At 43.7% G+C, this 26,774-nt stretch overlaps 1 long non-coding RNA gene across 1 annotated transcript; it reads right to left on the minus strand.

Annotated features, from left to right (window-relative positions):
* Nucleotides 1-8,075: 8,075 nt before the first annotated feature.
* Nucleotides 8,076-9,698, minus strand: LOC124708212. The gene is made up of 3 exons (XR_007005062.1): nucleotides 9,610-9,698; nucleotides 9,444-9,503; nucleotides 8,076-8,156 (listed from the first exon to the last, which is right to left on the minus strand). It is a non-coding gene; the product is annotated as an uncharacterized LOC124708212 (long non-coding RNA).
* Nucleotides 9,699-26,774: the final 17,076 nt, after the last annotated feature.

The following is a 26,774-nucleotide window of genomic DNA, read 5'->3' on the forward strand; positions in this document are numbered from 1 at the left end:
TCTCTCCTTCAATCATGAAGAAATTGTCGGCCATGTTGTTCACTTCATCAAAACGAGAGCTTTGGATGCTTGCATTGCCGAGGAAGAGCTTCTCAAGTTTGTCCCATGCTTCCTTGGCGGTCTTGAGCGAGCGGATATGAGCGCGGTCCTTGGGGGTGATGGCCATATGAATCATGTCGATGGAGGTGGCGTTGAGTTGGTCATCCACCACATCTCTTCTTGTCAAGCTCTTCGGATCTCGTGGTGAATAGCCCTCCTCAATGATACGCCAAAGCTCGGTAGAAGCGCTGCGCACATGAGAACGCATTAAGAATTGCCAATTCTCAAAGTTGTTCGACTCGAGTAACGGTGGTGAACCATGCGACAAGATATGCGGCATCGGTATTGGAACGTTTATGGTGTAAACATTTGGTGGTGGCACCGCATGATAACCCCCTAGACGATCCGCAACCGGTGTGTCATCATCCTTCCCTTTTGTTGAAGTGCCGGTATCCCCAAGCCCTTCCTTTTGTGAATCTTTTGTCGCTTCCGCGACAAAATCAACAAGAGGAAGGGTGTTAGCTTTTGGTGGCGGATCCTCGGCACTTTCTTTTGGTGGAGGGTTTGGTTTTTGTACAACCAACTCCATCATCATCGCCTTCATTTGGGCAACGATGGATGACTCCAATTTCTTGAGGTCATCCAACGTAGCCGTCGTGGAATCGATGGGTGATGATGGAGCGGGTGGCACAAGGGAAGGTGACCCATTCTTATCCGCCTCTTGTTCGGCCATTTCTTAGGCGGTAAAGCCCGAGCAAGAAAACCTTGATCTGATACCACTTGAATGGATCGTAGCGAACAAGAGGGGGGGTGAATGGCGCTACGGCAAGTTTTAGTCTTTTTCAATTTTTATACAACAGAAGGTAAAGGTGTGAACTTTAGCAATAGGGGTGATCCTACAATGAATATCGGACAAGGCAACAAGTAAAGGAATCAACAAGATAACGAAAGTAAGGAGCGAGACAACTGGGGGGCGCGAGGTGAGTCGATGTTTGTTTCCCGCAGTTCCTTCCACTAAAGGAAGTACGTCTGCGTTGAGGAGGTGCTAGTCTCACACAAGAGACTAGGCGGCCACACCACGAAGGAAGGCCTCACCTTCTTCCTCGAGAGAGCTCCATGGAGGTGCTCTCCCTCTTCCACTAAGGCACCGGTCGAGGCGGTGATTCCTTCACAAGGTTGGGGCGAGCTCCACACACAAGGATGCTCCCAACACCCTATGGATCTAGTACATCACCAAGCTAGACTCCATAGCTGCACATCTCCAATGCTCCACCATAGGAACCCATCACCAATGCTCCACCAAAGGAACTCTTCCAATGCTCCACCAAAGGAACTCTCCAATGCTCCACCAAAGGAACTCTCCAATGCTCCACCAAAGGAACTCTTCTCCAAGATCCACTAAAGGAACCCTACCACCAAGATCCACTAAGGAATAGCTAGTATTGGTGGAATCTCTCTTGGTAGAACTATAGATCGGGGTCTCCTCCACCTATCCTCAAAGTTTGGGCAAGATTGGTTGGATGGGGAAGGAGATCCTCAAGGATTAAGCTCAGCAACAATGGAGGAGAGAGAGGGGGAAGAGATAAAATCGTGTTGGGGAAGAAGGGGCCCTTAAATAGGCTCCTCCAAATCCAACCGTTATGTCCAGATTTGGCCTAAGCGGTACTACCGCTTCAGGGAAGCGGTACTACCGCTCTGAGTTCGAAATCCTTCTAGATCTGGTCAAAGGACGCAGAGCGGTACTACCGCACGAGGTACCGCTCGAGGTACCGCAACAGGGTCCAAACCTTACTGGACTCGAGGCGGTACCAGGGCGGTACGACCATAACTCGGTTACGGTAGCTATGCGGTACCTTGAGCGGTACTACCGCTCGTGAGCGGTACTACCGCCCCAGGTACTGCAGGGGTACCGCAACGTGTTTCTGGAGGACGTATCAGCGCAGACTCAGAGCGGTACCGACGGCGGTACCTATAGGGGTAGCGGTACTACCGCTACAGGTACCGGTAGTACCGGCTCGGCTAAATCTGGTTTTCTTCCCTTTTTCTCTCCAACCTTGTTACCTCGCTAAACACACACAAAACCAGAAAACCTATCAACTACGCTTCGGTCTTCCGATCTTGACGCGTCTGGCGAGGTCACCGTGCTCTTGCAAATCTAACAATGATACTCAAGGCACACGGTGAGATTACTCAAGTGTTGTCATCAAACACACAAAACTTGGGGTGTGAATTTTGCTCTTACAACAATAGTACTCTCACACCACGTTATTTTAGATATATTTTCTAGAAACTAGTCCTCGAATTATATGGTAAACAAATTTAAATAAAACATGTAGCGATTGGGAGCACAATACCGAACCGGTACCTCCAAGGAGAGGCAATCAGAAGGCGGCAGAAGCCACAGAAGCCATCTATGGTTCCGTCCTCCCGGTCCGCTGCGCCTCCGTGGCCTTGGGGCCTTGGAGGTGTGGCGGACCACGGTCTCTCGCCTGGCGGGGAGTTTTCATTCTTAATTTAGTTTGCTTTCATTATTATTTTTGGATGGTGAGGCGGCGTCAACATCTTAAAATCAGAATAAGCTCCTCTCCGCCCTATCCTCGCTCCGGTGGTGCATCTAGCGCCGACGAGGGCGTGTGGTGTTGTGTGCCCATCGGATCTCCTGGAATCCGGTCGGTTTTCGTGTTTATTAGTGTGGTTTCATGTCAGTCTCTCCATCTACAGTTGTCATCATTGGTAATGGTTGCTGCTCTGGTGTGCTGGTTCTTTGGGACCTTAGCACGATGATGTCTCGTCTGTCTACCACAACAAACTCTACTACGACAAGCTTTGCTCGGCTCTGGCGATGGGGACGAGGACAGTGGCGCGCCTTGGGTTGTGCTAGTGTATGTAGTCGTCGCTAGGTGGTCCAAGTACCAATTTGTAATTTTCTTTACTTTTAGGACTATTTGTACTATTGTCAGTGGATTTTTTGTAAAAAAAATAAAACATGTGGCACTACAAAGAGGTCAAGTAGCTTGAATTTCTGGGTAACTTCTTTCAATTGAGAATGGAATTTTGTACGTCGAGCTACATGTAGGCCACTTTTTGAACCTACAAAAATTTCATTTTAAACATGTTAATTTTTTTTAAAAAAATATGTTGACGCAGAGAATGTTAAAATCGATTGGTGTGTAAATTTTCATATTGAAATATGTTGTATTTTGGTCTCAGAAAAAATAACAAATCTTGATTTCAGCATTGGTGAACAGTACACTAAAATCTAGATTTCGTAATTTTGTAAGACTTTGTTATTTTTACTGAGGACAATATATGATGTATTTCAATCTAAAATTTTACACGCCGATAGGTTTCAACATTCTCTATGTCTACATATTTTTTCGAATTTTTTTGAAACATTAAAATTAGAAATTTTGAAGTTTGAAAAAGGAAAAACAAAACCAGGCTACATTTGATGTTTTCGGGTTTCAATTTCGTTATTCTCTTAATCGAACTCAACAAGTATTCTGTATAACATGTAAATTTGTAGAAGATGCGAACTGAACATGATCAGGCATAAAGAAAGTGAGGAGTAGGTGTCCGGGCGTCTGTCTGCAGCTGCTGTCGGTGGTGGGTGGAACCTGCGATGTCCGTGTAGTTTTTGCAGCAGTAGCAGAGGTCCCAACGGAAGAGGCTGCAATAACCATGGACGAGGCCGAGGTCCTGGCAACACCGCAGGCACTTGCCGGACCCTTTATAGCACTTGAACATGCAATTCAGCTCGGCACGTCGCACAGCACCACGCCCCTTACCATCATATGCGTTGTCTCGACTGTATGTATGCACCAAACAAGATTTGAACTAAATCCATGTGGCAATTTTAAAATCTTCATAGAAACTTTGAACGAAATCTCAATGCTTACCGGAGGCGATGAGAAGGATGACCAACATGAAGAAAACTTTCTTGCCCATCTTGTTATTTGGTGGAACACCAAGTGAATTCTCAATGGTACAAATGATCGATGGGAGTTGAATGCTTAGGCTAGGTGGTACATTTTATAGGAGAATATGATGCAAAAAAGTGCATTCATAAGGGCGTGTTTGACACTTACCAAATTAATAGTCACAATACTTTTTGGGTTGTATTATATCAAGGATAAATTTTTACCATGGAAGCATTTTAATCATCTAAATCTCATCCATCCTTCGCAGATGTATTTAGGTTTGGACGTATCTATGCACGATATAGTGTATAGATGCATCTAAATCTAAATAAATTTGTGACATCCTTTTCGAGAGGGAGGGAGAACTACTAGTAAGAGAGAAGTGTCTGAAAAGGATTCGTTTCACCTTCTTTTAATAGATAGATAATATTAATTACTGTTATCATATGTTTACTTTTTATTTTCATTAATTTTTTGTAAAGGTCCTTAAAAGCGCACCATAGATACATAGTCCCTCCCTGGCGAAATAGAGGATGGTTAAGCTTTCTAGTACAACTTATGTCATGTTATAAATCTTTTTTTAGAAAATACCCCTCGCGTCGACACGGACACTTGTTCGCTCGTTAAAGCAGACACACACACTCCCCCTCATTACCTTCTATCATCTCCGTGGAAATCAGGATTCCTCGGATCCAGTAAGTGTAGGATGCAGCTCTCCGGCCCCTGCAATTGTGTCGTTTTAGATGCTTAAGATAGGTGGTATATTTTTTATTTATAGAGGAATGCATGGAAAAAAGTTATATTTATTCTTAATGGCGTGTTTAACATGCACCTAAATTAGACTCAGAATACGCTCCTCCTCATATATCAAGGATAAGTATACCATGGAAAGCATTTTAATTATGTAAATGAGGTACTATACTAGGAAAAGGGAAGTGTATGGAAATGATTTTTTCACTCCTTTTAATTAATAGATAATATTAATTACCATTATCATATATATTTATTTTTTATTATCATGAATTCTTCTTAAAGCTCCTTAAAAGCATAACATGGTTTATTTTTTTAATGAGTTTCATTAAATTTTATGATATATTTCAAATTTCAATGGAATTTATTTAAACGTAAACCCAGATCTATTGCATGTTGTCGAAGCCGCTCCGGTCGATGTCATCACCGTATCTGACTTTGCCATCGCCATCGTTAGAGGAGAAATGCATTTATCATGTGCACTGCAGCTTCGGGGATCCTCGATTTTCTTTGTCCTGAGTCCTGACTAGTTTCTTTCATGGTTTCTGCAGGCCTGAAACAGGAGCTGATCCACCCCCGTGTGCAACAGAGGCTGAACATCTGGGTTCCCTCACAAGTCGGCGCGCGGGTCAGCCCAGCCCAGCCCAGCGCGAAGAAGGAGAGGCGCGTGGACGGGACGCGTCGCACATGGACGGGTGCGGTCGGGTGGCGTGGAGCGTTTAATTCCGTGGACGGATCCTACTGCTGGTCGGTGTATGTATGTCACGCTGCTCATTCATTGACGGATCGACTTCACATGGACCAACACGTACAATCGCACCTTTCTTTTTCTACTCTACAACGTTCCATTGATGCGAATGAATTCTGGCCGACTCACCGGCGGCGGCCGGGATTTCAGGATAAAACGTGAGTCGGGACTTTTTGGCAAGTAAAAAGAAGCTGGGCACTTACTTACTATTTAGTCAAAAAATCACTACTACTTGCTCCGTCCCCACCAAAAGTGTCAAAATTTTGTTTAAATTCAAATGCATCTAAATAGTACTAGATAGATTCATCCAAATTTTCATAAATCTTTATTATCACTCTTGGTACGACGGTGGAAGTGCCTCTTCGATTCATATATTACATACAGTACAATTGAAGAAAGTGGTACTCCATCCGTCCCGAAAAGAGAGCTGCGCATGCTCTATTCATTTTACAAATTTCAAATAAACCAATATATATATTCTATCCGTTACAAATTTAGCTAGTTTCATCAACATTTAAAATTCCGGCCACCATCTCCGCCGGCCACCACGATTCCCATACTCCCGCCCGCGAGCGATCAGAGGGATCAGATCCTCATCTCACGCACACCAGCTCCTCTCCGCGATCAGATCCTCATCTCACGCGCAGTAGCTCGCCGGAGGCCTCCGCAGCTCCCACGCCGTCTCGTCTTCTTCCTGCTCTGGCTCACCCCCAATCTTTTCCGATGCTGACGATCATCCGCCCCACCAGGGCGGCCGCAGATTATCCGGTAGCTCGACAGGCCACTCCGGCAGCTCGTCCGGTAGATCGTCAGAACCTCTCATTGCGCTCCTCCGTTGATCGTCGCGAGTGCCGAGCTCCGCATCCTCACCATGCTCATGTCCCACTCCTCCTCAGCAGCTCATCGTAATCCTCCGCAGCTTGCCGCTACTCGACACCTCATTGTGCACCTCGACAGGCAGCTCACCGTGCTCCTACTCTGCTCGCCCGAGTCCACCACAACTGCTTCAGCTGGGTCAGATGATAGCACACCATTTTTCAGTATTTTGGCTGGATATTTATAACCTTCTTCCATGTTTCTTCCTCAAAACTTTCTGATTTGTAGTGAAGTTGTGACATCACGCTGGAGGAATATAAAACAATCTACTCATTAGTCATTGAGATGCATCAAGGCAACAGCTAGCAAACTAGAATCTGAAAACTCAAAGTGCAGAAAACACAATAACAGGTTAAATTCAGAAATTGGCATGGTTTCTTACGGCAGGAGAAACTCCAGACATGGGAAACAAACAGGGTGAATGCACGTTAGTTTAGTTGGGAGCATCTTATTCTTACTGGCTGACACAAGGCCGATGCAGCAGCGGCAGTTTCAGTGGCTGTCAGAAAGGGCAGCCTGGCCAATATCCTGCAATAGCATTAACATGGCAATGGTGAGTGGTGAGGATTCTAAATCATGAAAATTCCAATTGTAGTGCTGTCGGTTAAGCTGCAACCTAGGACAAGAAAACAAGTGGCGAAGTAGACGATTCACAGGTTTAAATGGCAACAAGATAGATTTATAGACAAGAAAGATGAAACCACAGAACAGTAACTATGAACCTGGCTTCAGATCTGGCTATGCAGCATTGACAAGCAGAATATGTGAGCAAGTTCTTAAATCTAAAGGAAGCACAGAAGTGAATTAACCAGAACTGAATGTATAAGTTTGTTTAACTACTCACAGGCAACATCACGCCAAGTGGAACTGTCATGGTCATGCACCTGTGATTTTTGTTCCTGGTTTGGGTTTTCCGCATTAACTATTTGACTCATGTTTACTTGATTATATTCTCTATTTCCATGTTTGTTGTTACAGCATGCAATGTTTAACCAAACATGATCTCTGCATGTTAATTTTTTCACACCCTCTGAAGATTTTTCATTTCAAACAATAGATAACTACCACAAAAGAGCAAAAATATGAGAATCGAATCCAGGCGCAAAATATATAAACGTGATGTAAATTGATGTCCCTTAAAAATTCAGATAACTTCAAGGAAACAACACAGTCCACAACGCATCATCAGAATTTGATTCGGCAAGGGAGCCCAGTAGAACTCAAACAGGGCCTTGTAGTCCTACAAAATGCAACAATAAGCATATTCAGTACAGACGAGACTAGAGACAAAGGTGAGCCATCAAGCAAAAAAAACACCATGATGAACTCAAGACATTGGATTTTATATGTTCATAATCTCAGGAGTTCGTTCCTTGCTGACATATCTAGCAATCTTTAGCATTGACCAACAAAATGGATCAATGAAGTGCTTTGTACGCAATCATCATTGATCAGCGTAGATCCTTACTTACCAATTCAGACGAAAAACAAAAGCCTGTACCCGCAAAAAAAAAAGCCTGCATCCCTGATAAATTTAGCTAGTACTACTGTACCTACACTTCTTCTATACCACAGGGCCAGCAGCACATTTCTCCATTCCGATTACTTTACTCGCACGGAAAGAATACAAACAACTCGACTTGGCAGGAGGGCTCGGAAAGAATACAAACAACTCGACCTCCAGGTTTAACATTCCAAACATAGTATAAAAACACCGCCGCCGTGTCCAGACAAGCTCACCTTAAACATGTATCTACACCAACTAGAGACGTCCACCACAGCAACCTCATGCTTCTCCAGCCTCCTCCGTTGCCAACTGGAACCTGCAAGACCACAACAGGGCCAACAAAGATTAACCTCCAACCGGGAAATGTTACAATTACTAACCATTATTTCACCATCTCAAATGCCAAACCCAGCTACTGCTTCAAAAAAATGATGCTAAAACAGGTAATCTGTACATTTTGCACTACATCTTATAATGGTGCAGAGGGCAAAGAAATAACAAAAAGCAATAAGGCCAATCATAATAAACGGCAAATGAACCAATTATGCCCTTTCGCAACAAGGACAGTACATGGTGAAACAGATTGCCAGCAATACATTCTTCTACAAATTGTAACTGACAAAACCGAGACAAATACAGTACGCATTCAGGCTTTATAACTCACAAAATAGCTATCTACTTTGTTGAACCACTAGTCCAGATCAGCTCCAAAAAGCTCCAGGTTAATTCAGCTCACATTCGATGCAAGCCAGGTTTAAGCTTTACATTCATCAACTCGACCAAACAACTACTTTAATAAATACAAGAGTATAGGGATCACCAAAACCCACAAGTGTAGGGATCACAAGACCACTTCATCAGAGAAGCAACTCAGTATGGATGCGCACATTTAGGAATAAAATTTCCATGTACACCACAAAAGCAGCAGCAAGAAAATTAAGCTCCAGAAAATACTCCCAACACAGGAGTAAAGCAAAATATATATATATACATGTTCTTCCTTTGGAGCATACAGGTTGTCAAGTAACAAATCATGCACAGAAACTGTGTTACCTAGGTGCCATGGCACACTCGCTGTCGCAGGTATGCCCGATACAAACTAGCACCAAAGAGCCAGTAGTACTCAGGGGAGATAACCAAACCAAGCACTGATATGAAAAGGATCAAACAATCATCCAATGGAAAAGAACATTTCGATAACTGAAAAATGCCATATCTCTGCACCAAAGTAGTACTCCCTCCGTCTCACGAAACATGTCGAAGGTTTGTCAAAATTTGGATGTATCTATTACTATTTAGTGTCTAGATACATCCAAAATTTGACAAACCTTTGACATGTTCACTTAGATAATTGCATAAGTTGCTTTGCCGAGGAAATAAACAAACATCTCTAGTCCAAAAAGATAAGCTTTGTTATTACTTAAAATTTTGGAGCTTCTATTATGTACTGCGTTCAGCCCCTACTACTTTAGCAACGGACCACATTTAACAAACATACAAGCTTTGATTTGGTAACAGACCAACACAGATTAACCTCCAAATGGAAAACGTAACAACTACTAAACATTATTTCACTTATTGATTTGGATAGAGAAATGATCACCTGTTTATCTCCACAAGTTAGTTTATCTCGTCCCCTTCCATCAGGACATCTTCCAGTTTGCTGCATCATAGTAGTGCATTCAAAAAGAACAACGAGTAACCATCAATTGTCAAAGATTAACAAATCTAAAAGCTGTTGTCATGCACTCTTGAGTCATTCAACTTACCATCACTCTTCTATTTTCATCCTTCAGTACTGCATGCTGTTCTTCTTGGCCACAGTCTTGTTTTCTTTCAGCACTTGTATTTCCTACATGGTGCACAAAGAGTGAGTCAGCAACTGAGTGCAAAATCTTTCACAAAAACAAATTCGCTACAGAAAATATGACTAGTAGCAATATTCAGCACCCAAATAAATCATAGGCAGAGAGAGAAAAATTTCGACCTTGAGATACCAATGTCGGAGTCAAGGGCATCTCCCTTCCAGCTAGGACTGATCCTAATGGTTGCTCCCGCCTCTCTGTCCCCCACCACGAGCATCCCGCCGTGGCTGCTGCCATCGGAGGCATCGGTGAAGGCCAGGGTCGCATCTGCCCCGCGCGGAGCCGCCCCGGTCACCACCACCCGCTGCAGGGGCGCCACCGTCGTCGTGGACCTCCTGCTCCTCCGCCGGTGACGCCCAATCTTGCCTCCACCTCACCAACATCCTCTGCCGAACCGCCGCCCGCCATGGAGGAAAAAGGCAGAAGTTTCTCCAGGGGGTGCCCGATTTGGGTGGCTCCAATCGGTGGGATAGAGGGAGGTGGTCGGCGGGGCGAGGAGTTGCCGGCGGCGGCGGCGGCGGCGGATGTGGAGGAAATGGGTTGGGTGGGAGGGAGGAGGCGCTGGTGGAATCGGTGTTTCGGTGGGTGGAAATGAGTTTTGCACAACTTTGTTCGGGTTTGGAATGTCCCACGGATCAAGGACGAAACTTAATTGAGCAAGAACAAAATCTGGAAAGCGATTATATAGAATTAATGTGTCGTGATTTTAGGGGTGGGTTTTTTTTCCCCCGCCCAATCAACTTCCTAGTTTATAGGGGAGAGCCATCCTGGAAATTATTTACAAACACAGAATTTATTGATGGAATGGGGTAGTACTATTTGTTTTTACCCAATCAACTGCCAAGTTTATAGCAAGTAATCCGGTAATTAATTAATTTGGGGTGTGGCTAAAGTAATAACTTGCCAAAATGTTTTTGCCGCCGCCGACAGAGAAAACGCCGCCGACTATCCTAGGCTGTCCGAGGCAAAGCGGCGAGACGCCTTGCAACCGGTCGACCCTCCACCGGCGACAACCAAGATCACGGAGAGGGAAAGGAGAAGACCGACCTAGGGCTTACACCCATCTAGTCCGTCGCACCTCCACCGCCAGCATGGCCCGCCGACAGCGGCCACCACCAACATCACCAGGACGTCGCTCAGACCGGCGCCCAGGTCGCCATCCGCCGCGCCGTTGATGCCCTAGGCACGCCGCCACTCACAACGTCGGGCGCGCCGCTCACGCCGCTGCGCATCGAGCATCCAGCACGTCGTGGTGCTCGGCGAGCGCACCACACCCAACTTGGGAGGATCCTTCCTGCGCCGATCCACTCCGCCAGCAACGACCAGGCAGAGCCTAGCGCGCCCCATGGCAGCGGCGGGAGGAGGAAGGAGGGGGGCTGGCGGCGGCAGCTATCTAGGGTTTCCCCGTGGCGATAGGAGGAAACCTAATAATCGTTACAAACCTCAAACTTTCCAGATCAAACCATGAACACCAATCATGTTTTGCTGAACCTTTGTTTGTTGATGGCCCATGGCTGCCCTCCACCTAATAATCGTTGCGGCAGTCCAATTCAATCAGATTTGAAATCCATCCCGTTTTCTTTTGGATCCTAAAATTCGATTAGAAAGATAGAAAGGCCACGAGGGTGGGAAAATAAAAATCAAATCTTTTTAATTAGTTCTCCTTTTTGCAATTTTATTATTTTGTTCCTTTCGTTGTTTAGAAAATATTTTTTATAGAATACTTAGTGTTTGACGCTGGTGGGGGCCAACGGCAGGGCAAGCCTGATTACGGGAGCGGATCATGCACTACACACGGATCGTCATCTCATGTTGTCTGGTTGCTAGTAAGTAAGAAACTATGAACATCACATGTTGGGGTTTTTTAAATATTCCAAACAGTCTTTAACTCTGTAGCCTTGTGAAGTCTTTTTTTTTTTTAAATGGGAGCCTTGTGAAGTCTGGTGCTTGGTATGCTGACATTTGATCATCAATATGCATTGTGACTTTCACGGCAGCATGGTATGGGTGGATGTGGATCTCGCGAGGGGTCGATGTTTCATCTGGGTCAACATTTTTTTGGGGGGACGTTTCAGCTAGATTAGTGGAGATTACAGCGTAGCCCAAAACGAAAATTTTGGTGCTATATTTGGAAACTAATTAAATCCCAATCGATCCAATTATTTGCGGGGTCTAAAATTTTCCCTTATTTCCCGCTATGTGTGCGTGTATGGTAGCAATGCTGCGTATGTATGCACAAATGAAAGATAAGTGATATACTAATTCATCCTCCACAAACGGATGGACCTTCTCATCTGATCGACCTAGTCCATTTGAGACACAAAAAGTGTAATTAAGAGAAAGAAACTAAGCTAATAAGTCAATGCAAGTTTAATTAGCCATAGTACTCAAAATTTTGCCATGACATTTCCTCGTTTTGCAACATTCAGACCACAAATCAAACAATATAGTAGTAGAATAAATGTCCGTACAGCAATACTATCCAACCTTGCTGACAAGTCTAACCCAAAGAATCGCCAGCTAGGAACAAACATCACACACGTGCACATTTACCAAATTGTTACATCTTCCAAAGCCTGGAGCATTACAAAAATGGATTTTACAACATCAAGTAGACAAGTACTATCGAATATTACAAGGACCGAAAAGCGGCACTACACACGACGGGACACCTGGTTCGCGCTTCCCAACTACAGCACCAAGAAGATTACATGCAGAAAGTGAATGGATCTGGGCAGGTCCTTCTTTGTAGCCTTCTTGCTCTTCTTTCTTTACATGCTAAAAAAAGGAAGTTTTGTTACTCTTTCTTATTAAAACTAGGAACATCCAGCACAGGCATCAATGAGCTTCCTAACAGAATTCATTTTAGGAATCAGCTAAGCAAAACAATAATAATCCCGGCACTTAATATGGATCGGAACTTAGCCACTTTAGTGCAGATCAGCTCCAAACAAGCGTAACCAGACACATTAATAATAGTAACTCAAGATCAAGGTTCAGCCCAAATTATATGAAAATTTTGGTTTAGTGTGACTACAGGTTCTACCTCTAGCTTCAAACATTAATCTAAACAGATAGCTTCAAACAGGTGCAACCAGCCTCTTGAAAACAACGCATAGCATGGTCTCAAAGAAATGGAAAGGACATAAGAGGTGACACTCTCATAACACCAACATATAGCCATGGTATGGTCCTAAACCAGCCTCAACTAAATCAAGAGTTGGTGTCATGGCTACCCGAGTACTCACCTAAACCCACGATTTCGAAGAAGAAGAAACCGCTGCCTGCCGGCCAGATCCGGCGGCCATGGCTACCTTCTGGGCCAGCTCCACTTATCCCTGGAATACAAAAACGAAAAGACAAATTATTTTGGAGGTCAAGTTACAGGAATCAGGAACTGGTCTAATTCCAAACTTCTAATTTACACAGGAACTGATAAAGCTAAAACAATTTCCAAGAAAGGCAACAGATCCTTATCGATGATTGATTCTGCTTCCTATCTAGCACTTGTCAACAATTACTTCTTTCTACTTGATTATAAAGATCACCAGGATTTTATTTAATAAATAGAACTAGTCATTAAGCTACTAAATAGCAAGGATGTTCGAAATTAATTAGCAAGGGAGTGCTCAAAATTTTGGCAAAACCTTGCCTGTTTTTTGGACATCCAAACCTACACAGCAAATATCATACTTCAATTAAGACAATGGTGCATACGACACAGCCCATGTGACACAAACATATAATCAACGAAAATGTGCGCATCACCGGACAATACCGGGCAAAGTTGATGCAAAGCAGCATGCAAGTTACATACAACATAACATGCATCATAACCAGTTCATTAAGGCGCTAGAAAGGAAGCCGACCAAAGCTTGTCCCCAGGGTCTTCCAGCTTCCTTCCAAGTGATGGCCTGCAGCCACAGGTTCCAGCTGCGACACGTGTCTCTCATTCAGTCCTCATTTTCCTTGAACAAGAACAAAACATGATGGTCAGCTAGTGCGGATTTAGCAAGAAGGCTCAGATTTCGAAATTGGTCTAACATGTCAATAGAATTGCAAAACACCAATACAAACATGGCTTGATGGTGTCACGGATCATCATGTCAAAAACAAGACTTGTGGAGGCTTGAATGTACTATGGCATCCATATCATAAATCCACGGAGTCTAGTGCCATGGCCACCCGAGGACTCACCTAAACCCACGGAGTCGAAAAAAGAAGGCCACCGCATCCTTCCAGCCGGATCCGGCAGCCATCGCTACCTCCTGACCAGCTCCAGCTCCACTTCTCCCCTGATAAATACAAAAACAAAAGGAAAATTTATTTTCGAGCTCTAGTTACAAGAATCAGGGGCAAAGGTATCATCTCGAGCACATGGCTAATCAGCGAGAGAACTAGCCAACAATCAACGTCATGGCAAAGCTGATGCATGGCAGCATACAAGTTTCTGCAATCCCATCCTGGGACTGTTACATACAACACATGGCAAGTAGCCAAGCAAGAACTTAATTCTCAAAAGACTATATATGTCACTAGCGCTCATTGACTATATACAACGAATAGCTTAGCAGAACCTACACTTTCACGTGTCATATACATGAAGATATGAGCAGAAAACTGTATACATGGAAGAAATGGAAAAAAAGTAGCAAGTGACTCTAGCATCTTATCACACTCATCAAGAATGAAATGCCTGGCATTCTTATAACTATATGCTCACGTGTGAGAGGTGCACACTGACAATGTCATCGCGGGGAAGAACTAGGTTAGTGCACGGCAGGAAGATGGGGGAAAAGGTGAGGACTTTATTCTGTGGGCGTCGCCGTTGTCGGGTTGTGCGAGCTCCTCCTCCTGGTGCGTGGTCGTCGGCGTCTCCTTGGCCGTGCTGGCGAGCACACAGTCACCAGCAGAGCAGCAGCTGGGGGAGGCCGGCCATGACCCCCTCCAAAATTTCTGCACGGGACAGATCATGAACAATAGGAATAAAATCAAGGTCAGGAAACGGAGATCGGGACTTGGCCGAGGTGGGAGAGGTACACGCGGACGCCATGGAGGAGGTCCAGCGCCGGGCGGTGCTCCTCGACAGCGACGGCGGGTCCAGGAGGCGATAAGCAAGGGTTGGACAGGGGGGCGGAGGGGATTTGGTGGGTGGGGATGTCCGGCATCGAGGGAGATGGGTGGATGGGTTGGGTGGGCGGCGGAGGGGCTGGTGCGGCCGGCGTTGAGGCGGCGGCGAGGGGATGTTGGAAGATGCGCTTCGTTTGGCCCAAAACAAACCTAGACGAGGTTCTCGTCTTGGCCCAACTCAATAATTTCCATGGCTTTTTTCATGTGAATTTTGGAATTTGAGATAGCGCGGGATTCTGCGAATTAGACGAGTCACTTTACTCACCTACCATAAGATCGATCAAGTGTCCAAAAAATGAAGGAATGTGCAGCGAGTATATATAGCTAGTACGGAGTAGGTAGTAATTGATAGTGTTGGATAAGTTGTGTTGCCCTAGTAGCTACTGCCCTACCTCTATACATGTAAGTGGTCACGACCACGGCTGCCCGTCAGCTTGCCGTTTGCGCCGTATTGATTGAATGTGTTTTAGATATTGCCTGCTTGATTCCTGCTTAGTTCCGCGGTGGCCGGCCATGGCCTAGAGCGGCTACGGAGTCTTCCAGTGGAGCCTCGAAGCGACGAGGCGGCGGTAGCTAACGCGCCGCGGGGATCCGTTATGTTTTTTCGCTTGACCGTGGCTGTTCACTTAAGCAAATAGCATGGGCTAGACTAGCGACGCCGTGGCAGCCCGTTACCGCTTACAGGCATACCTACCTCCGTTCTAAAATAAATATCGTATCCCTGTTTAAATTTGTATGTATCTATTCGAAAATAAAACCAACAAGTACATCTTCGAAAATAGGGAGTACTACCAAATACAGCAGCACTCGTGTCGTAAGGTCCACCATAGACGAATATGTCAGACGGAGTTCAAACACGAGCTAGACGAGAGGTGAGAGACAGAATCAAAACTAAGAGTATACACCTCACGTGCTGAGTCCCACATCGATCTAGACGCTCAAGCAAGTCACTGACACGGAACCAAAACCAAATGTGGCGGTCACATAGATCATGTATACGATCAGTTCATGGGTTCCAAGCCCGACCAAACCTTGCTAGCTGCGTAGCATCATCAGCTAGGTGTGTCGATCACTACATGTATCCTGCCTCACGTATATAGGCTCAAAGCAATTGAATCAATCGAGGCCTCACAGTATATACGCTCCAAACTTGGGATTCAACCATACGTTCACGCACACGAGTTCAGTGAGTTTACACCACTGGTGTAACACCACTTTTTTTGCGGGGAACTGGTGTAACACCACTAACTCTATAAATCAAGCTATTAGAATATCTTCAAACGGATATTCACTTCGGGTCATACTAACTTTGTAGCACTTGATTAGACAGTCAAATTATTAAGAACGGCGACATTTTTATGATATATTGAGAATGGTAAAGTCAGCTGAGAAATCAGATTTAATTTCCATGCAGATTAATTTAGACATTATTATATGCTTTTTCACCAGCTAAAAATTAGTTAGCGCCACGAATCAAAAATTAATTAATATTAGTGCTCAGAATTTAGTTATCATCAAAATTGGAATCTCTACATCATATCGGAAGTTTCGCTTGAGTTAATTTCTAGTGTTTGACGAAACGCGTGCTCCTTTTAACCCGTAAAGCCGAGAAACCATGAATCGCAAGATCACTCTAAACTATAATAAAGTTTACGGATTGATAATTCTATGCTACGATCACCATATGTAGCAGGAGTGTCATGGGCAAAGCTAGCTAGAGTAGTAGGCTAGTACCCAAGTTTGGTTTGAAGGAAAGGAAATAGACGCTGGATTTAACAATTGCTTATTGCATGCAAAGGGCCTGCAAAACAGAGGAACACATGAAATCACGCCAAAACCCATTGAAAACTCTTCCCTTGTGGTATGGGGTCCTAATATGAGTATATATGGGTTTTCTAAAGCGGACAAGACAAACATAACTTTGATGTAGCAGCCGATTCACAAATAGGACTATTATACATACAAGTTATGGGCTAATGGTGGATAACCTCAATTCGAGGCCATTGACCCTACTATTGTAAGAACTTGATCTTTTTTCATTTTTATGTTCTTATGACCTTTTGAAATAATGCATATAGAAAATTCACATGGAATCTCAAGTTCTGACGGGAATCCAATGGGTAGATGTTGTGGGGGCCATGGAATAGGGTTTCAGATGAAATCGAGAGAGCAAGGTTGTGAAACCCACCCATCTTGCATGTTCCTGTGACCTATTATAACACAAATAAAAAGGAAAGTCACATGAAATCACCACTTTCAACGAAGAGATGGGAGTTAGACGTCGTGGGTTCCATGGGACAGGGTTTCGATTCAAATTGCACGAGGAATGGTCAAAACTCTTATTCTCGTTGACTATCTCACGCGAAGATTCCAGACTCATAGTGCACTTTCGAGGCCACTGGCCGATCTCTTGTAAGCGCTTTGCCTCTTTTGGGGATTTCATGTTGCTATGACCCATTATGACAGAACGAAAGAGGAAAGCCACATTGAATCACCACATTCGATGAAAAGATACTAGGTAATATGAAATTCACATGGAATCACCACTTTCGATGGACAACTACAAGGTAGACATCGCGGGTCCCAAGGAACAAGGTTTCCCCTAAAATAGCGTGTGGAATGGTCAAAACTCTTACTCTCGTTCATGGGGGTGATATGGGTATTTAAATGTGGTGTAAATAAGAAATACCAATACATAACTATGAAGTGGCACTTCCTTCGCAAACATGACTATCTCGTGTGAAGTTTCTGGACTCATAGTGCATAGCACCCACTTCGAGTCCAATGACCAATCTCTTGTAAGTACTTGGCCTCTTTTGGATATTTCATGTTCCTATACCCATCATGACACAATAAAAGAGGAAAGCCACATTGAATCACCACTTTCCACGGGAAGCTAATGGGTAATATGAAACTCAAATGGAATCAACACTTTCGATGGACATCTACAAGGTAGTTCGCGGGACCCAAGGAACAAGGTTTCTCCTAAAATACGCGAGGAAGGGTCAAAAATCTTCCCATTCTGATTGAGGTCATGATATGGGTATAGAAAGATGATGTAAAAAGACAATGCACAACTCTAAAGTGACACTTCCTTCACACTTAAAACACTATAAGTCACGACACTTTTAGACTTGTGGTGCAAAAAACTACGCTCCGAAGCGACCGACCCAACTCTTGCAAAGTGGTTCCTAGTTCACACAAATAACTACCCAAAACAAAAATTCTAGACTTATAGTGCAAAACGCTCACTTCGAAGCCACAAGGACAACTTTTGTAAGAACTTGGCCTCTTTTGCGGGTTTCATGGTATTGCGACCCATTATAACTCAAAAAGAGTAAATTCACGTGGAATCACCACTCTAGACGGAAAGCTAGGGGGAAACATCACGGGGCCTGCAAAATAGATGAACACATGAAATCACGCCAAAAACCATCGAAAACTCTTCCCTTGTTATATGGGGTCCTAGTATGAGTATATATGGGTTTTCTAAAGTGGAGAAGACAAACATAACTTTGATGTAGCAGCCAATTGACAAATAGGACTATTATACATACAAGTTATGGGCTAATGGTGCATAACCTCACTTCGAGGCCATTGACCCTACTATTGTAAGAACTTGATCTTTTTTTCATTTTTATGTTCTTATAACCTTTTCAAATAATGCATATAGAAAATTCTCATGGAATCCCTAGTTTCGACACGAATCCAAGTGGGTAGATGTCGTGGGCCCATGGAATAGGGTTTCACATGAAATCACGAGAGAAAAGGTTGGGAAACCCACCCATCTTCCAGGTGTGAACATGACACCTCTACCGATATCCCGTCGTCGCGCGGTCGAGCCGCCACCACGCTGGTGACCTAGCCCCGCACCTCGCTGGCTACCAGCATCCTTGCCGCCCCTGCTCCTCCTCCCTCGTCTCACCCTCTGGTGGTCCCTCTACACTGCCTCATCCCCTACATCCTGAATTGTCGCCCCCTGCCAGCACCTACACCTGTATCGTGCGCCTCCGTGTTGGTTCTACGGCATCGCGTCGTCCCCCAAAACGCAGACTCCCGGGTCGTCGGACTGTGCTACGCCGCTCATGGATCATCCGACAACTCCGGTTCCCCACTCGCTTCTGCATGGAGCCGCCACACCGAACCTCCGCTTCCTCGTCATCGAAGGGCTCATCCGCGCACCTCCTCCGAAATCCGGATGGACGATGGCGCTACTCATCAAGGCGCCCCGCCGCCGCAGTGCTCCGTCCCCACTTCTGGTGTGGCCATGGCCGCAAAGGATGCAACGTTGCACTGTTGCTTCTAAGTTAGGCAACATGTGGTGCGATAGCAGTTTGACACTTCGAACGGAGGCAGTCGATGCTACAAGGGTCAGGCGGGCGATGCTACTAGTGGCATACGATGGAGCTTCCACAAGCCACGACGATGTTGCGAGTGGCGTCGATTAGTGCTTCCCAGGGCGTCGGGTGCTGCTACCATCAGCTTGGGCTGATGTTGCGACATGCGACAACAATGCTACCACCGGCGAGGGAGGGTGCTACAAGGAGGAACCAACAGTGGCGCAGGGACCTTGCTGGAGATCTCGTAAATTTGCTTTCCGGTACTACAATAGAATAATTGGTTTCGTATGATTGTTGTGTTGTTGTGCTATGAGGTTCCTCAGACGAGGCCGGGTTTGGTATTAGTACATACTTTTTGCAACAAGGTCTCAAGTGAGTCTCCACGAAGTCTCCGGCAAACTCCGTGTCAATCAGTGTTTTCTTTTGGTTTTAGGTGAACACTTTTTGGCTTCAATGAAGTAAAAAAGGGGTTATTTTTGCTTCAATAAAGCAAAAGTGGGATTTGCGGCAAAACTGGACATAGAAGTTGATCTAATTGCTCAGAGTGGTTAGATCCAATGGCGGGAGACCTGGAGGCTATGGGGTTTTGATCGTTTGGACGATTGTCAGCACGGTGAAGATTGCAGGGAAAAGCTCTCCACCGCTACACCTTCAAAAACAAAAAAAAAGTTAGAACACAATCATATGGTTATTAATTTTTTTGTACGGTGTAATGTCATGAGCCGAATATATAGTTAGCCATGCATATTTGTCCAAGATGAATTAGCCATTTCCTTGGCCACCGACATGCCACAAAAGTAGAGGCTCAGTAAAATCTTCTCAACGAAATGAAAAACGCTCATCATCAACCTCAATAAAATGCACGTACTTTAAAGCAATGCAAATCTGTGAGTCAATCACGTCCTAGTAGCAAGCTCTCACGCAGGACGTACGCCATGGTTTGATCGTCATGGAAAAAAGGCAGGAAATCCACGTGAGTTAATTACTATGTGTCTCCTCCGCGATTAAAGCAAGTCCAGCAAGGCAAATCAATTAAAACAATGCAAATCTGTTGCCGCTATCTCCTCAACTCCTTATCTGGAAACCCAGCGGCGGCATGCATGGCGAGAGTCCCCGATATGATCCCTCCCTCTCCATCCGATGGCTGCCGGCTCACCTCGCGCTCGTCACGCGGATCATGCCCCCATCCATGGTCTCTCCGCGTTCGCCGCTCACCGCCGTGCTCGCACCTGATCGCGCTCGCTCCCTATAAATTCTCTACGGGGGATTGTCGTCCTCATCATCCTCTAATTTCTTCTCATCCTTCATCCCCAAACTCCTCTTCCTCAGCCAATATTATGGCATGGTGAACACGACCATGCCGCGGACATGGCGCATGGTCAGGAGATGCTCGTCTCCGGCGGACATGATGCATGGTGATGAGACATCTCGATCTCCCTAAGAACTCTCTTTTCTTGATCTAAATCAGCACGATTCCGATTGGGTAATAAAACGTTGTACTTGTGGTGCAGTGCTGGGAGATATGGCGCTAGATGCTGGAGGTGGAATCAAAGCCGATGCATGGATGTGCCTGTAAGATCTCTTGCCTTCCAATCCCTGCATTCATCTCCCAAAATTTCTGTATTAACAATCAATCATGTCTCTTTCTCCATCATACCTCTTTATTTTCCACAGCTTATTAGATTGGACTTTGAGGTTCAGCTAAGTAGTAGATGAGATTGCATTGAGGCATCAGTAAATAAATAAGAATAATTAGAAAATTGTATAACTAGCAGAAAACTGAATCTTGATCTCTGAATTTTCAAACTCTGGAACCTGATAGTCTCTCTTTGTAAACGTTAAAAGTAGTTATTATTATTACATGTTCACTTGTGCACTTATGTCTCTTACGATCAGAATCTGTGTCTCCATCAATTTAAAAGCTCATCATATATAATCATGTTATGGACTAGTTGTTTTAAACCCTGCAACTCTGTAACTAGCTGGGCGAGATGTACAGCAACCTGAACAAGCTTTTGATATCTGAACTTTATCTCAAGCATCGTTGCTGCTGCCATCCTAAGAGAAGGTCACCAGCGAAAAAGGTTAGAGCCCAAGCTAGCAGCCCAACCTAACGAAAGGAAATAAAGCCCAAGCTTCGGTCTCTCCGAACCTTACGACGGAAAGTGCAGACCTGCTATAATGGCGGCTCAACCTTCCATCCTCGGCCGCCCCCAACCCCGCCCCTCTCCTCCACTCCGCCACTAGTTTCCCGCTCAGTCTCCACTCTGCATCAGATCAACCGATCCCCTTGGGCTGCCGCTACTTACCGGCTTACTCGGCCGTGGATGCGCAGGGTTCGATGGTCGGGTGGGGCGCGGCCGCATCATGGATGAGGTTGAGCCGCCGCCCGCAAGGGCCACCATGGCGACCTCAACGCTGCGGTCTAGGATCTCGCCAACATTGGCATCGCAAGGTACCAACGTTAATCAAGAACATTCAATTGGCTTGCTGCCCAATGTAGATGAGTTGTTTGGCTTTTGCTCTGTTCGTCCAGATTTTAGTGATAATACCGCTTCACAATTATCTAGCTCGGACTCTCATAATTCGTTTGTTAGCTGCGTTGGTACGTACCCTCATCATTATGTATTTTTTTTATAGTCACAACTGATATGTGTAGTTTCTTTGCCGGGCTCGACTAATTACTTTATTAATTAATTATAATAAGCAGAGCAATGGAACAGAGATTACAATAAAAATTTGGCATAATGCATCCCTATGTATTGTCACTGGCATCGCACATTTTCTCATTTCTTGGGTTTGCAGCACATGAATTGATCTGTTAACAAGTCCCCAATCACACACATAGATAGATCTGATAAATAAATAATCCCCGAGCAAACCGAGATAGCTAACCCCAATTTCTATGGTACTAAATTTTGGAGTGGTCGGATAGATTGCTGCCCGATGATATGCTGTTTTTTTTTGGGTGTGGTTTGTTCTGTCAGTTTTAGGTGTATTCATTCCAACTCTATTTAGTTTGGACGGACAACTCTGTTCAACATCTTAGTTTCCTTTCTCTTACGCTTCAAGAAATGTTTATGCCATGAAGGTGTTGAGGAAAGAATCCTAGGCACCTTATCAGTACAAGCAAATTAGGAATAACCTTGAGAAGAGGTTTTACTGGCTTTAATGGTTCGTTGCCATGGTATAGTGTAATTCTCTTGTTATGATGGTACCACCTTATGTTTATGTGTAGCAATGCCAAGAAAGGATAACCTTTGGAATATGTTCATGTGAACCAGAAATGTTTGATAATAGAATCCCACCTTGGTGACAAATATAAAATCATGAGAAACCAATGAATTGCATCTTGTAAAAGTCCCTTGCACCATTCCTCGTCTACTTTTCAGTCATATGCACGGATGATGATTTAATTCTGTGTACAAAAAAATATAACTCAGCTAATGATTGGAGTCTGGCCCCCGCTACTCACTGGCCTCGTCTGCGGCTGATGTTCGATGGTCGTTGTCTTGATAGTGGCACGCGACTGGATAAGTCTTGTATCCATGGACATACTAATGCTCATGTAGCAATTTTTTCTTCTTCACACATCTATTTCCATGAATCTAACGCTAGCTAGGCTTAATAACAAAATAACAAATTAATATTTTTCCAACTGTTTGATTAAGCCACATGTGCTAAACTTGTGCATCCAAATTACACATGACTGAATACACTTAACATTGGCAAAAAGTAAAACCAAATAGTGTTTGCATCAGGCAGCAACCCATTCGAAAGTCAGTACATTTTCATGCTATTGTCGACGAGCTCCTGAACAGTAGCGTCAAGGTCACTGTGGTGGCCCTTGGAGGCAAACAGCTAGACCTCCTGTACGACGTCCACGAGCATCACCATACGCGTACACAGCCTGCATGCAGTTGTAGCAGCCAACCTTTATGCAAAATCTTTAAACCATTCGTTCAAAATAAATACAGAAAATTAGTTTGTTAAAAATAGATTATCGTATCATACCAGGACACTGCAATGAAGTTGCAAAGCCAGAGAGAGACATTGTAATTCCCTGATGGATAGTAGCACGTACTAGTTGTGAACCAAAAAGACTCCAGAACATATAAGGTGCAGCAGAAAAGGCCATAGCTCCATATGTAAGTTCCCATAGTGTAATTTAAAAGTTGACACATTTAAAAATAGTTTAAACCCTTAACTAATTAAGGTCACGAAATGGTACAGGAAAGATCTATACGATTGTATTCATTTGTCAATGAGCCATGAGTACTGATTTGGATAGTATAGGAGGATGTAACAAATTCATGCAGCCATGTATAAGAGAAGTAGAAACCATAAATGGAAGCTTTTTTCTTTATGTGTTTCTAAAAGCAATTAAGCATTCACATATTTCATTTCCTATTTAATAACGACCAGCTGAGATCACTTCTCATAATGCTAAATCTTACTCTTACAACTTTAGCTAGAAAACATGAGGCACGCATTACACTTTTCTTGTGGATCCTAGCTTCTTTTTGTGCTATTGTTGAGCGTGTAATGTGATTTTATATTTCTATTAAATAATTAGGTATGATGGTAGCAGGTGCAATTTTTCAATATTTAGCTTCCAGCCTCATTTTTGCTTCCTTAAACGTTCATTTTTTCTATGAGAAGGAGAACATGATTTGAATCTAGCACTAGCTGGTCTTGTTCTTTATTGTAACACGAAACTCACTTCGAAACCAATACTCGCAGGTTGATCAGTGACAAGCGATTGAATGAATCAACCAATATGTGTTTTTCAAGTGTGCCGATCTGCAAAGATCCATGCTTACATGATTGACCATCTGAAAAAAGTAGATGCATGCTATGATGCGGAAAACCAAGGCTCAACAGTGCCTCATCGACAACATATAAGATGAATTTGCAAAGGTACTCTTCAAGACCCACTGGTCAGGATGTACTATGTCGTACTGGAATCAAATGGATTCCTGATACAATGTTTTCATGTCCTCTGATCCGAATTCAAACTGTTTCCATTCTTCTCCTAATTTCCACTCACTCTAATATGCTTGAAATCTTGTGGAAACATGTCCAGAAGTAATATCATCTTCCAGCCAGCGGCTTCCTTGACCAATTCAGTAATTGAGCTTTATGAACTAGTACTGTCATAAATCTATCATGTAAATTATTACACTACTGTATGTTGCGCCATCAGTGACTTGCTTTGATATTGTTAGTTTCTTTAATTTTTGATGAGGTGCTGATATAGTCATCACATAATTTCCATTCCAGGGGATAGATGTTACAAATTAAAGAATATGTTCTTACTTTGTGTGTCTCTTTGGAGTATTTTGTTGAGGTAACCCATGTTAGCCCAAAATCCGATGCATGCTTTTCTCATTTGTTGCTTGTTTCAACATAGTCGAAGTATTTCACTTGCCCCATAAAGCATGATTTCACTATTTCAATGTTGCATCAAATTTGGAAGTTATCATGTATCATATGTCTGGATTCTCTTATTACCAAGTTCAGAGTTTCAATATGAATTCCACCATTTCCATGTGTAGGTCAATGAGTTTATTAAGTGTGCTAGAGGTGCAAAGGTCCATGCTTTTACATAATTGGCCATATGAAAAACAAGATTCCTGCAATAATGGTGGAAGCCAAGGCTCAGATATGTATTAAAAGTTGTACCCAGCTGCTGTCCATCTGTGCTAGCTCTATCTTTTGGTCATGTTGAGGCTTCTCTCTGATGTATTGGTGAATTTCTTATATTCCTTTGGTGCGAATGACGAATCCGTCTAGAGTAATCTTTGATGTTGGTTTCATTCTTTAACATTCTTGCATTTCATTGTCTCTGCTCTTGCGCTATTTTGGTTTAGGTGCTCTGTGACTGTGTTCAATACAGTTTGAGATTTTTTTCCTAGTATGCGGCACATTTACGGTTGAGTGAGGGGTGTGCACTGAACTGCCAGCCTGATGATTAGCATGAAGAACGGAGATCTGAACCCACTTCCCCGTTGAAGACTACTTTGGCTGTTGGATATGTTTCGTTATTTCTTGGTTCTGTTTCTCTTAGTAGTAAATCCCAAACTGACATTTACGCATGCTTGTGGATGGGTTTTGCACAAAGCTGGCTAAATGGGCTCCTGGAATGGATGTGTAGAAGCGAAAATTATAAAGGCTTTGGCAAGACCCCACTTTGTTTAATGTGTATTCCATATTACTCCACCTTGAGTCTGTTTACATTGCATAGTTTACTACCAGGTTTTTGCTGCAGATATCACCATAGTTAGCTCTGTCGGGATCTCAATTCTTGAACAATTGTAGAACTTCCACTATTTTGAAATGATCTGTAAAATGATACATGTCACCACCATATTGTTGCTGCCTTTTCTTAGCCTGTGTTAGTTTATAACAAAAGACTTCGCCAATGAGAATCTATATGTTATCAAATTTCATATGGATTCATTGATATGCATGGTTTAGTGGACCGAATTTGTAAGTATCTATAGTTGTAGTCCCAATATGGAATTCACTAAATCTAGAATTTTCATCATTCTCTTTAAGAAGGTTGACTGTAGTTATTTTGATGACGCTTTTTCTATGTTTTGTTTGTAGAGCACCCATGTTTCACTCAGGAGCCTAAATATTTGCAGTCAGTTCCGCAGCGGTGGTGTGCTGCTCTTGTTGCTGGAGAGGACGTTGTTGTCCTGCACTTCCACGAGAACGAGGTCTCTAGGATGGACACACTCGCTGACATCGCCAACAAGTACTTTGTTGAGGTACTCTCTCCAATCCCTAGTGGTTTGTTTGGTATGTTTGCTCAATGAAGATAGTGATATGTGTGCATTATATGTTCTTGCCAAATGCGAGGAATAGGTTAGGGGATTCCATCCCTAGTTTGTAATTATAAATAAAGTGGTTCATGATTTTTCTTGATTACACTGGCCTTTTTAGCAATTAGCTGAACCGGATTTGAGAGGCCAAATAGACTGTCATGAATTGTTTTTTATGTCATCTGGTGTACATGAATTGATGCATCTGCAGGATTGGTCCTTTTTAATAATGTTATGAACCTTTTTTTTTTGCTTCCTGATAAGCAAATGGTGAAGTACTCTTCTTGGTTTTCAGCCGCCTGCTCTGTTTTGGTGCTTACAAATTTGCTACCATTTGGTGTACTTGAATTTCTTGTTATCATTTTGAGCACTTGAAGTCTGTACTGTTTTTGCAAGGACCAAGCATAGAAGGTGCGACCATCCCTGTGGGCCTGTGGCAAAGCTTTACCGAACATTGAACTCTTGTTCATTTTCTTTTTAGTTGCGTGCTCTGTTTTGATCAGGTTCATATTTTCGTGGATACAAATATTCCAGCGATTGCAGGTTTACCAGAATTACAGTTTGTAAACCAAGGTATCAAATACATGGGACCTTTGTACTTTAGGCCTTCTTCTCCTCATAGATGAATGCAAGAAATTAGCTGCTGCAGATGCTTTTTTGTTCTTGAGGCCTTGCAAGGAGTGGTTCAGTTTTTAACTGTATCTATGCATGCAGACCACTAGAAAGTTGTCTTTTCTTGTTTACTTGGTCCGTTCCGAAAAGCAGTGTG

This window comes from Lolium rigidum, chromosome 4, assembly GCF_022539505.1.
Source record: "Lolium rigidum isolate FL_2022 chromosome 4, APGP_CSIRO_Lrig_0.1, whole genome shotgun sequence".
NCBI lineage: Eukaryota > Viridiplantae > Streptophyta > Magnoliopsida > Poales > Poaceae > Lolium > Lolium rigidum.